This window comes from Dromaius novaehollandiae, chromosome 1 (assembly GCF_036370855.1).
Source record: "Dromaius novaehollandiae isolate bDroNov1 chromosome 1, bDroNov1.hap1, whole genome shotgun sequence".
Lineage (NCBI taxonomy): Eukaryota > Metazoa > Chordata > Aves > Casuariiformes > Dromaiidae > Dromaius > Dromaius novaehollandiae.
The window spans coordinates 37,664,368-37,676,573 of NC_088098.1; positions in this window are offsets into that span (position 1 = coordinate 37,664,368).

The following is a 12,206-nucleotide window of genomic DNA, read 5'->3' on the forward strand; positions in this document are numbered from 1 at the left end:
GTCATATGTCAGTGAGGGCACTGACAGCTGCTTTATGCAAAGAGAGCTTTGCTACCTTCTGCAATATGTTTTGCACAAAGCTAATTTTTTGAAGGGAAAGACTTAGTCCTTCGCCCTCAAGGGAGAGTTCAGGGCAGCGTGTACAGTTCCAGGGATTTGCCCCTGGGTATGGCTGAGCAACGAGCACAGAGAGTATCCCTGGGTATCTCCCAGAAAGGAGGAACATTTTCCTTTCTGTAGGTTAGGTAGTTGCACTCTCAAAACAGGCTTGCACTTCCTTTTCACCTGCTATCTTTATGGATCTTCTTCTGACGTAACTAATCCTTCCCACTCATACAGATGCATGGAAGGGCCTTATTTATGAAGGGGGAATCTATAATGAGGATCACGTGTGCAGAGATTAGGGAACAAAAACCCATTTGTGGATGTGGGCCTGAGAGAAAAAAACACAGTCTATCCCGTCTATAGTACGCTCATTGGATGAAGGGCATTTTGCAAATTGGTAAACGGATTTGTGTTGTCCTTAATGAAAACGCTAGCATGAGTTAGCATTTATGTTTCATTAGAAAGTGAAGGTCCAAAAAAAAGAGAACGAAACAAATTTAAATTTTCCCGTGAAATAAGATTGCAAAAATTTTTGGCTTAACACAATAAATTTCAGAAAAATGAAAACTGTTTCATTCAGAAGTTAATCACACAGCCTTCAGTAGTGTTTTAATGTTCTTTTATATAGAAACGATTTAATTTTCCAGAATCATTTTGAAACAAAAAGTCAAACATTTCATTTAACAAATGTAGACATTATTGAAAGGTTTTGCTTTGATTTTTTCCCTAAACAAAATGCTGTCTGAGTTGACATTTTTTCAAAACATGCCAATTCCAGGGAAGGTTGCATTTTTCTTTTCACTGAAAATCTATTTTGACAATGGAATTCTAATGGAACCTGTTGCTTAGAGGTTTTGTGTTAAGTGCTGAGTCTTTTTGAACCTGGCATTGGATTAGGATATGTAAAAAATAAGGCATATAGAATAGGTTTGCAGGTTGCTGCTGAAATGGGTTGACTCCAGTCATGTTCAGTTGAAGAAAATTTGGACAAAAAAGGCCTGAAAACACCAGAAGTAATAAGACATAATATTTCCAATCTATAAAATAACAGTAATTTTATTAAATACACTTTTTAGAGAACTGTCTCTTTTTTAAACCTTCTGCTCCAAAACCTATATTTTTGGTGAATGGCTTTGCAAATGCTGGCCTCACTGAGCCAACTGTAGGGATAAGCAACCAAGGCAGTTTACATACGCCAGGCCATATAAGGCCCTAAAAATATAAGTCCTACCTAAACCTCCCTGTTAGGGGAGCGGGACTGCAAGTTTGAATGCCAGTTGTTAGCTCATGTGTGTAGATAACTGTAGATAACAGTCATTTCCTACTGTTATTACACTGGAATAACAGTACACTTGCACACTTTTCTTTATCTGTGATTCAAATCAATTATAAGTATGGAAAGGAAAAGCTGGTAGTGTATGATTCTCTGTGATGATGTTTAAGTTATTTTTAGTGTGCTGAGTTCCACCAAACACTTGTGCGTGACATTGCATTAAAATATCGAGAGAACACAAATCTTGAGTAGACAGGAGATGACCTATACTTGAGATTTCCGCTGAAAAATTGAAACAGGAGACCTAAATGAGAGCCTCTTAATGTGCATTCAAGGCAGCTATTCTGACAAAAGAGGCTGTGAGATCTCCAGAGGTTCTGCAGTGATGTATTTAGTTGTCAATAATTTATGTTTTAAAGGTTTCCTAAGAATAATTCACGTATACAAAGTGCAGCCATATAGGTCAGTAGTGTATATTTGAAAGAGTTCATAAGCATGCAAGATCTATTAGAGTTTAAGGGATCGATAATACTCTCAAGAGCCCATACATAGGCATTGACAAGACAGGGAGGGCTGTTATTATAGTCTATCAAATCAATAATCCACATTTAAGTACCATATGAAAGGTAGTTTTAAATGTGTGTTAAAGGCGTGACCGTGTTGTTAGAGCTTTGCAGATCAACAAGCGAGGTTGTAGCCACCTGTTAGGGCTCCGGAGTCCAGGAACGGGCCCACTGTCTGATATTTTGAGTTCTTCCAAACATTTGGGGATCAGCTGTCAGATGATATGACTAGCATTATAGTAGCACTGCTACTTCAACTGTACTGATGTTATTATTATTATTTTTTTGATATCCCAGAGTGGGCTCTGAGCACTACTCTGTCCTTATTCTTGTCAGCGTTACATGTTTTCTAAACACTTTAATACCAGGTGTTATTTAATGTGTGATCAATAAACAGGACTTCAGTCCTGGCAACTTTTCCTTGTCTACACGGTATGTTTTATCTTTAAAACCAACAAACAAATGCTATAAAACCAAACAGCATCCCAGAAAAGTCCAATTAAATAAAATATTTTTTAAAAATAGATTGATATAGCTGATAAACCTCCTTAATCATCCAGGTTGCAATGGAGTTCAGCTATAGAACTGGTATCTGTGAAGGTCAGATAGAGTTCCTGTCCTGATATTTTTAATTATCAGTATCTTCCCCTGAGAAATCTGATTATGCTAGGCAGCGTTCCCCAAGAAAGTTATTATCTTGATTTGATCTCTTGAAGAAAGAAGCTATGATGAGACAAGTAGAGGAGAGTATTGCTCCTTTGTTGAACCCTGATGTGTTTCTAGTTTATTTGCAGAACACTAGATACTGTGGAAAGGCACATAATGATGCAATTACTGAAAATCAAATCATAATGATGCCAACTGATACTCCCACTAGGGCTCCTCTCTGGGGAGTAAATCCAGGGGAAGAAAAACTCCATGTTCCTTCTGTTCAGCTTAATTTAGGTTAACATTAACAGGGCACAAAATTAGAGGGGTTGAAAATGGCTTCACTGACATGTCTCAAAACTTTGGTTAGGCATGTGGGAGACCGAAGAGTGGGTGCTGTTGAAGGAGCCATCAGTGGGGAAATGGGAATGTGAGAAAGGGGACTGGGGTCTGTGCCTGGGTAACGGCCTACCCAGAGACATAATCCTTTTCCAGCTCTTGTTTTGCAGGCAGCGGATAGGTAATAGAAAGAGTATTAGTTCACAGCTACCCACCATGATGGTATCTAACTGGTGTTCCGAGGTGCCAGGCATACATGCTTATATTTAAAACAATGCATATTAATGTATCATATCCTCATAAGAATAGTTAATGTATAATGTATATATCATCTCTGTAGGCAATCCTAGACTGACCACAGTAAACCTGCTTGGCTTTTGAGTCTATCACCTTGAATGGAAACTGTGGACTTCTGTACTGGTCAAGAGGACCTTCTATTTTACCTTTCACTCCCATGAAGTAACTGCTTTTTTTTTTTTAATTTTAATAATAAATATTTTACCAATAAACAGTCAGGTCCATCAGGTCCCAGCAAGTTAATTGTAGGGATATAGGTGCCCACACCAGAGTCTCAGAAAAGTGTCACAGTGCTGACAGTTATCTTCTGCATATGAAGGTCTTCAATCTGATCACAACCAGAATCAAGTCTTGGGTGACTCAGTGCTGAGAGTTCTTACTTATAACTTGCAAAATACAAAAGAAATCAGAAAGACATTTCTGACTTTTGAAAACAGCAGTAGGTCTCCAAATGAGACAAAAATAGTAAATAAAATGAAACATGCTAAAAGCAGATTCCACATCTTAAAATCGAAGCACTCTTCAAACGATAAAAATGAATACATTAAATATAAAGCAGTAGGAACTTTTCTGAAATATTCACCTCTTTTCTATTTCTAAGGCTCCTTCTACTGCGTTTAGAACCTATGCTTATGCGGTATGTCCTGGTGTCTCCAAACAACAGCGGAAACGAATATCATCCAACACTACAGTTTGACATGGTATTATATTTACCTGTAATAAACAGCAGTCTTCATTTCTCAATGGCAATTCACTGGAAAAGGTACATAAAACCTTGCTTTACAGCTGATAAACCTAGAAGATCATAAAAGAGTATTAGTATCATAAAACTTTAAAAAGCATAAATGAGGAGATAATACGAGGGGTGGGATTTACTAGCTGAAAGATAGGGGGATAATCTAATATGAGTGGTCTACTTTGCTGCTTATTAAGTTACCAGTAAAAATGCAAAGAAGATAATTTTAATAATGGAGATGTTGGCTGCAGTCAACCTTTTTTGTCTCAGAGGTGAAAACTTAAATAGTCAAATGAGCGTGAGAATAATATGGCCCCCATTAAAGTGATTTTAAATTTACGCATAATTTTTGCTAATACCACTGAGCAATGGGAATAATTAGAATGATCTCAGTAATGCTGAAGATTTGAATAATTAAAGACACAAGATTAATTTGAGAAGAGGCATCATTAACCTAAATCAAATATTAGATTTCTTGTAAAGGAGAGGCGGTTTAGCTGTAACCACATTTTTCAGATAGGGAATCTCATTAAATACTATGGTTTGTGTTTCACTCTGCACCCACAGGATTTACTTGCATGAATATTAAATCTCTGTGTATTGAATATAAGCTTTTAAATCCCATGATATGGCCCAACATTTTTGTACTGCGTAAAGTATTAATTGAATAATCTTGTTTTCACTTTGGATGATCATAGTTACCTAAAGGTCACTTTCAATCACATTTTTTCCAAGACGAGTAATAAGTTCAAGCCTGATCTGGTGAAAGCCTTTTTTTTCTCCCAGAAAATATTTCTCTCTAGGCTCCATTTATTAATGTCACAGCTGCTTTCTTTTGGATGAACTAAAAAGCATTTTCATGAACACCAAAGCAAAGAGTAAATACAATACAGAATGTATATGTGCTGTACCGGAAACTACAGTTATCGAACAAGAGAGTGCATTCCTCAAAGGAATAATGGGGAGAGCATTTTTGTTTCTTAGCTACTAACAAACATAGTGCATTTGTGTTGATTAAAATGCAAAACTGGATAATTAAACAAAGAACTCACGATAAAAAAGCAAAGTTTTTCTCTATTTATAGGAAAACAGTCCTTCATACATATTGATTTGTGTTATATTATTTTCCCACAATGTGGTGGTTTTCTATAAATATCAGTATCTGATAATGAGCGCTTCCACTACTCATTATTTCTCTACTTGCAGAATTTAATGAATAGAAATACATTCATTATATGGAAATCTATCTACCTTTTATGCCTTTGATGAAGCCAGCTCCTGATTTGAAGTTTTGACCACCGTTAATGATATGCAGAGAGCTCTGTCTTATCTTGTAATGATATGCCTGAAGAATTTATCAATGGAATTTATTAGATGCTAATTCATCTTCTATGCAATACTTAGACAGCTGTATCTTGCTTTTATATTGCTTTCTGGAATTTTATTTCTGTGGGTTTTTTCCTCTACTCTTCCCAAAAATGGATTTCTGTGATGGAAACACAACCCATTTCTAAAATGAGTTTGAATTCATTGACTCAAAAAAGCCTTTCCAGGCAACAGTGTCCTGGAAGCGCCTGAGAAGTATCAGCTGCCTGTGATGCATTTCCCAAGCCTGTGGGTCAGCCAGCTTGAGTTTTCGGTTGTATCAGCACCCCATAGTTTATTCATTTCATTTGAAAATTAGTATCTTCCACCTTTACTGCCACAAAGTAAGAACTTACATTGAACCAGGTTTGTTTGAGCAAGTCGTAATTCTACAGTGAGGCAGTATGTACTGTTGCACACAAGTTGGGCAATTTCAGTTCCTAAAACCTGTGATGGAGATCTCTCTCCAGATGGAGATCTGCACTGAGGTTGGTTTGGTGGCTACAGATCTTCCATTGCTGTACTCTGAATAATCTGAATACTGGTTGCCCGGTGAAGCTGGGGGCCTATGTCACTGCTGATTGACTTTGTGGTAAACACAATGCTTACGGCACTTTTGCCTCACCTCAATTAAGTCTTTGCAGTTTTCTACATAATCTTTCTCTTGGACTTGGCCAGTGGCCCTGCACTTTTAATATCTAGAGGATGATCCTTCAACAGATCCAGGAAGAGTGAGTAGACGACTGTACGTTTAGACACTACGTGCATTCTTTCTGATGATGTACTCTTTTTGCTTTCTCTTTCTTTGTTTTTTCTTGTGAATGGCTACATGAAAGATGCTTTGTCTGGACTTTCAAAGTCATCAGCCAGCACTGCAACTCATGTCAAAGGGGGCTCTACCCTAAATATGGAATAGACTGCTTCAAAGAACAGAGGGATCTATTTCATCAAAAATTGTTCAGAAATCTATGTCCTGGTCATGGGTGATAGGACGAAAAGTCCTGGGCTTAAACTGTAGTTTAGAGATTCAGGTTCGACATTAGAAAGGTCTGATCCACTCTAAGAGTAGTGAAAAATTAGAATGTGCAGGTAAATGAAATCTCCATCTATGGAAGTTTTTTAAAAAGGAGTTAAACATCTGTTAGGAGTGCCATGATATAACTGATCCTACCTTGGGACAAGAGTCCCAAGTTTATTTTCTGTGACAGTGGTGGGGGCAGATGTATGTTAAATAACCATATTGTAATAGTTCCTCAGTGAGGGGGCTAAAGTCTAGCAACTCTCATCTGGAAATGCCTCTTCAGGCCTGCTCCTCTTTCGTACTGTCTGTTTTATTGGGTACCTGAGTCTGTGGAGGGATCCTGTGTCTCTTCCTCCTCCCCTATGACAAGGAAACTCTCACACCTCCTCCCCACCCACCAAGAAGGAGAAATCACTGTATGGATGATGGTCTCCTGGGGTGTACACTCTGGCTGGCGGTCTTTGTGCCCATGAGACACTCCCTTGGCTTAGCTGGTGAGGATCCATGCCTGCAGCCTTCCCTGTCTCCTCAACCCCTATTTCCACTTCCATTACAATTCTTGCCCCCAACCTGGATCTATATTTTACCTCTAAAACAAAGGTCTGGATGTTTTCATTAGGGTCTGGCCAGGCCTTTTGACTCACTCTGTCCAACTCTTGCTGGCCTCCACTTTCAGCACGAGCTTTTGGATCAATTAGTACTGATTTTAGTTTCACTGGAGGGATGGGTAGAGTAAGTGCTCAGCATGTTCCCCCTGGGTATTCATATTTTTAGCTCCTCCTCAGTCACCTTCACTGTCACCAGCAGGCATAGACACAGCCCCATGATCTGAAAGGGCAGCAGCAGCAGCAGCGGCAGCAGCGGCAGCAGCAGCAGCTTTTCGGAAGAGACTGAATCAGCTAAGGCTGTCTCCTCTTTTCCTGAAGCTTTTTGTCCCAGTCAGGCACTGAAGAGCAGCCTGATCAAGCGCTGCAGCATTTTTATTGCTGAGGCATTTTTCTTTTTTGTGTGGAAGCTGACACAGTCTCACAGATAGTTTCTCACAGAAATATTCAGAACAGCTCTCAGATTCAAAACATATCTATAAGGTGAGGCCCTCTGTTAAATTCCTCAAAATATGTTTTGTCTGGTTTGCATGGCTTGACCTATTTCTCATGCAGCTATCAGTTCTACCAAAAATATGACCTCACACCCATGTTTGAAAATGTTATGTTTCTAGAATCAGAAAGAAAGTGGTGTAAATCAGCATTGCTCCATTGCAGTAGATGGCAATTTATACGGAAGGAGGATCTGGCTTATGTTCTCATCTTTAAGGCCATACTTTCCCGCAGACTTCATCATGCTTAAGACCAGTGGAGAGATCGTTTCATGTCAGTCTTACTTTCCTTTTTCCAAGGGTCCAACAGTTACATCCTCAGAAATGATATTGGATCTTTTTCAGGTTGATTCCTCAGGCTGCTGGTTGTCTGGGACATCAACATCATTTACAATGACCTGCTCCCAGACCTTGCAAACTTCAGATGTAAATTAGAGCAGCTTTAGCACTGTGCTTACATCTCTCTGACACGTGCACAGGAAGATTCACCATGTGAGGAGGTGTGCCGCAGAGACCCTGGGGTGGCAGTGGCAGAGGTGGATGGCCTACGTGGCACTGTGTCCAGGGCACTCAGCCCTTGGGCAGCTGTTCCAGCTGAGGATCCCACCCTGGTATGTCGGCATGGGCTCACACTGTCTCCCCACAGATGTCCGAGGCCACCCTATGCCACGTGGGAGGACTCAGCACCATGCTGTGACCTGGGGCAGATGTACCCTATGGCCTCATCCGCAAGCTCAGAAAGCTGTGAAGCTCCAGGGTGTAGAAATGCTCCATCGATACTTTTTATTCTAGATCATGTGTTTTGTTATAGCATGTGAGACCAGCTGCAAGTAGAGTAAAGACATGGCTGACTGGTTGCACTAGTGTTGAGCCTTTCTTATGGGACCAAACCAGCATGAAACACTTTCACAGGGCCAAGATCCTGGTCCAAGTCCTAAGAAGTTAATCTGTTAAAGCTATTTCTCACTGAAAAATTCCTCTTCATGTGTTTTAGGAAATTCAGCTCACAATACCGGAAATCAAGCTTCAGAAACCCCTTTCTTCCTACATAAATATACTGGGTAAATAGGGCCAAACATATACTATTAATCTGTTGTGGATTTATTTTCTTTGGATTATTATGGAATGTAAAAGGAGGGCATAAATCTAAAGATTTAGAAGCCATTGACATAAATTGCAGCATTAAATGAAACAAAGCACCTCTCAGGATGCAACACTCTGCTTTGCCTAGGAATTTGCTTTCTCATCAGAAAAAAGCCTACACCTACTCAATAAATGCAGCTGACATTTGAGAAATCATGACTGTTTCTGACTGTGTCGTGAAGCAGGTTTCAGAGCTTAGCATCGTCACAGAAGCCCAGCCCTGTTCTTTCGAATACAGCTTAAGGATCATCCCTGATCTTAGCAGTAGCATTAGAGTAGTCAGAGAAATGCATGCCTTCAGGTATAAGTCCTCACATCATTGAGGGTCATGTTTTTAAATACATGTTGGGATCTACACATGTAAAGATAGTGCCTGTCATTCCATACTCGGTGTTAAGTAGGTGCTTTGGCAAGGATCTTAAAGTATGTTGATGACTGGCTCAGGAGATAAGGTTGAGAACCACAAGATATTTAGACCTCCAGATCCCATCAGACTTAAATTAGATTCCTAAGTACCTCTGTGGGGTTTTTTAGACATCTTTGGAATCTGGGCTTTGACCACTCCAGTAAATTCTGCTGCACCCTTATGTCTGCTCATGCCTTTCTCTTAGGACTTCACATATAGTAAAATCTAATCAAAGAGGTAGCCAGACTGTTAAGCTTTGCCTATGCTAGTAAATTAAACAGCGTTTCGGACAGTTACCAGGTATTGCAATGTCGCTGTGCATCCTGCTGCCCCTGGCCCGCTTTTGGCCCATGCCAGCTAACTTGTTCTCAAACACTTCCCAGGCCCGGCTCAGGAGGTGAAATGGCTCCTGGAGCAATTTCTAGTAGGCCGCTCACACATGGCCACCTTGGTTTAAATCTAAGTGAACTTGCAGGCATAGATACAGCCTGTTCTATGCTGGTTGGCCTCAATGGCAGGGAACATTCACAGGAACATTTCATTTACTGGTAAAAAAATATAGCCCTAATTAACAGTGATGACTATTACAGTAAAGCCCTACACTGACACATTGTGCACATATGTGACATATTTTTGGCAGTGTTGAAGCATAAACTGTATGTGAGCTTTTCACATATACTGAAAGTGCTGTAAAATGTCATGATTCCTTGCTTAATAAATAATTCCAATAATAATAATAATAATAAAAAAATAATTCCAATGTCCAATAAAGCACATGGTGAGACCAATAAACATGGTGAGACCATCTAATTTGCTTGTCCCTTGCTGTTCTGGGTCGCTGATACAGTAAAGTAAGCATCTTTATGAAGTAAGAGCACGCTTTGCACAGAATAAGAGCTTATTTTCCAGTAACTTCAGATGGGAGGGTATGTTCACCACCAAATCAAAGCTCCAGAGATCAGTTCAAAGGAACCGTGCCTTCAGGATGCTTTTATGTTTTTTCTCCAATAGGCAGGCTTGGCAGACAGTTCAAAGAGTTTAACAACAACCCAAACAATAATTATTATTAACAACAACAACAACAACAATAATGATTTTTATAATACCCAGCATAATTGTCTGAGAAAGGCATATGCCTCAATTGCAAAACTACTTCTGGTGCAGAGAAAAAGAAAAAACAGCATAGTAAATGACACTTTGGAGATGACATTTTCTCACTTTTTCAATCTATTTTACAGCATTTTTGGTGACTTTATCGCTATTTTGTTTGCTTATCTTCCCATTTGCCAGATGCTAAAGGCAAATTCGCTGGGGCTGTATCTCTCTTAGTAATTAATACAGACCAATAGAATAGATCTTTACAGCAAAACACTGTGGTGCTGATGACATGATGTCCATACTTTGTATCGTTTAGGGAAATAGGGACAAGGCAGGGGTAATATTTTGACAAGCTCTAGTCTGGTCCCCTCAACTGGATGCCCATTAGCTGTTAGATACCTGCTGGAGCATATCTTCCAGTTTGTGCCAGATTGCATGCTCTGAGACTGCTCTGCCATGTGAACCCAGCAAAGCAAGTGGAGATGGCCAGGAGTTTTGCTTTACAAGTACCTTGCTGTTGTGAACAAAACTGCTAAGATAGGTGCACCCTGAAATCCTGTTGCTGTAAGATTAATGCAAAATGAGCACTTTTCAGATGCCGCATATTATCATGTAGAAAAATGGTATAAGCAAAGGCTTTGGGTGCAAATCCAACTGATACTTTTCCTTATATCAGTTGCCTGGAAAGTGATTGCTGCTGGAGTCAAAGAGGTCTAAAATAAAGAGAATCAAATGCCATTATTAGAAATGAAATTGGAAATGTCCAAGTTGAGTGACTCCTGGCAGTGAAGTGAGTACATTACAATTTTAGATAAATTTTTCTGTTTGTTCATAGCAAGGGGCTGGCCATGAAAGGAGGAATTCTGTTCTTGTGCAAATCAACTATGCTAAGCTGCATTTATAGTGGAGAGGTGGGCTTGTGATGTGAGTATTACATTCCTATTTAAGGAAGGTATTTGTCACCCAAATTGGACAAATCTCAGTGAGTTAAGAGCACATTTCCTTGTTCAATGGACAGATCATTATGTATAGTTATAGGCTAGGTGTTGGCTGGAGATGTATGTAACAGAGAACAGAGTGCCTAGACAGCTTATTTTGCTCAGGTTGTCCAGCGATACAGAAAAACTACCCTGGGACTCCAAATAGTTTGTCTGGGGCTGGGATTTTGTCCCAGCGTTAGTAAATTCCTTGGAGAGCCAACATTTCCTTGGAGTAGGTTGATAGATTGTGGGCTTTATAAGCATTATGGCTCTCAGTTCAATGATGCCTCTGCCTGCTGCACTTTCCTTTCTTGCACGTCAGTATGACCAAGAGGGAGAAAACAGAGAAAGCTGCTTAGAAAGAAACAAGGAAAATGGAGTTCAACCCAAACTGAACTGGAACTGCTTCCTCTATTTCTTCTTCTTCTTTCCCCTCATGAATGGAAGTTCTGAGAATATTCATTTTTGGAAATGTTGAAATAAGTGTTTCTAGCATGAAATAGCTCCCTGGAATCTAAAACTGCACAGTGAAATTGAGTCTTGTCAGATTAGAGACTGCTAACAGCTATTTTTTTCTCTATAATCTACCCTACAGAAGCAGAATTTAGGTCTTGGGAAAGTTTTAAGTCAGAAATCTAAGCTCGTACAGGCATTTGGGCACCTCCACACAGCAGCAGAAAACAGGTTTTGAGATTAAAATGTCAATGGTAGCTGCTTAAGTCAGATAGATACCTAAGTAATACTTATCTTCTGGTGAAGAAATAGTAAAAGAATGTTATTTTTAATGAAGAAAATATTCCTGATTTGTTTGAACACAGATCACAGATCCAGCCACTCTGGATTCAGTATCTGTCGTTGCTTGGACTGGAATCACATCTCTGTTTCTCCAATATCTTTCTGAGACAAAATCTCGATTCATATGATAGCATATGGAGCAAACAGGGTAGTGACATTATGGTAAAATCTAGTATTTCAAAGACTCTACTGCAGACCTCAAAAATTTTTCCAGGCCTGAGATTAAACAGGTGTTGCATCTGACATTGCACTTGCTGGTTGGCAAAAGGAATAGAGACATCAGCTATTTTCTCAGTGCCTCCGTTCCTGATACAAGGTTTGACACTCAGAGATGAAGTGGC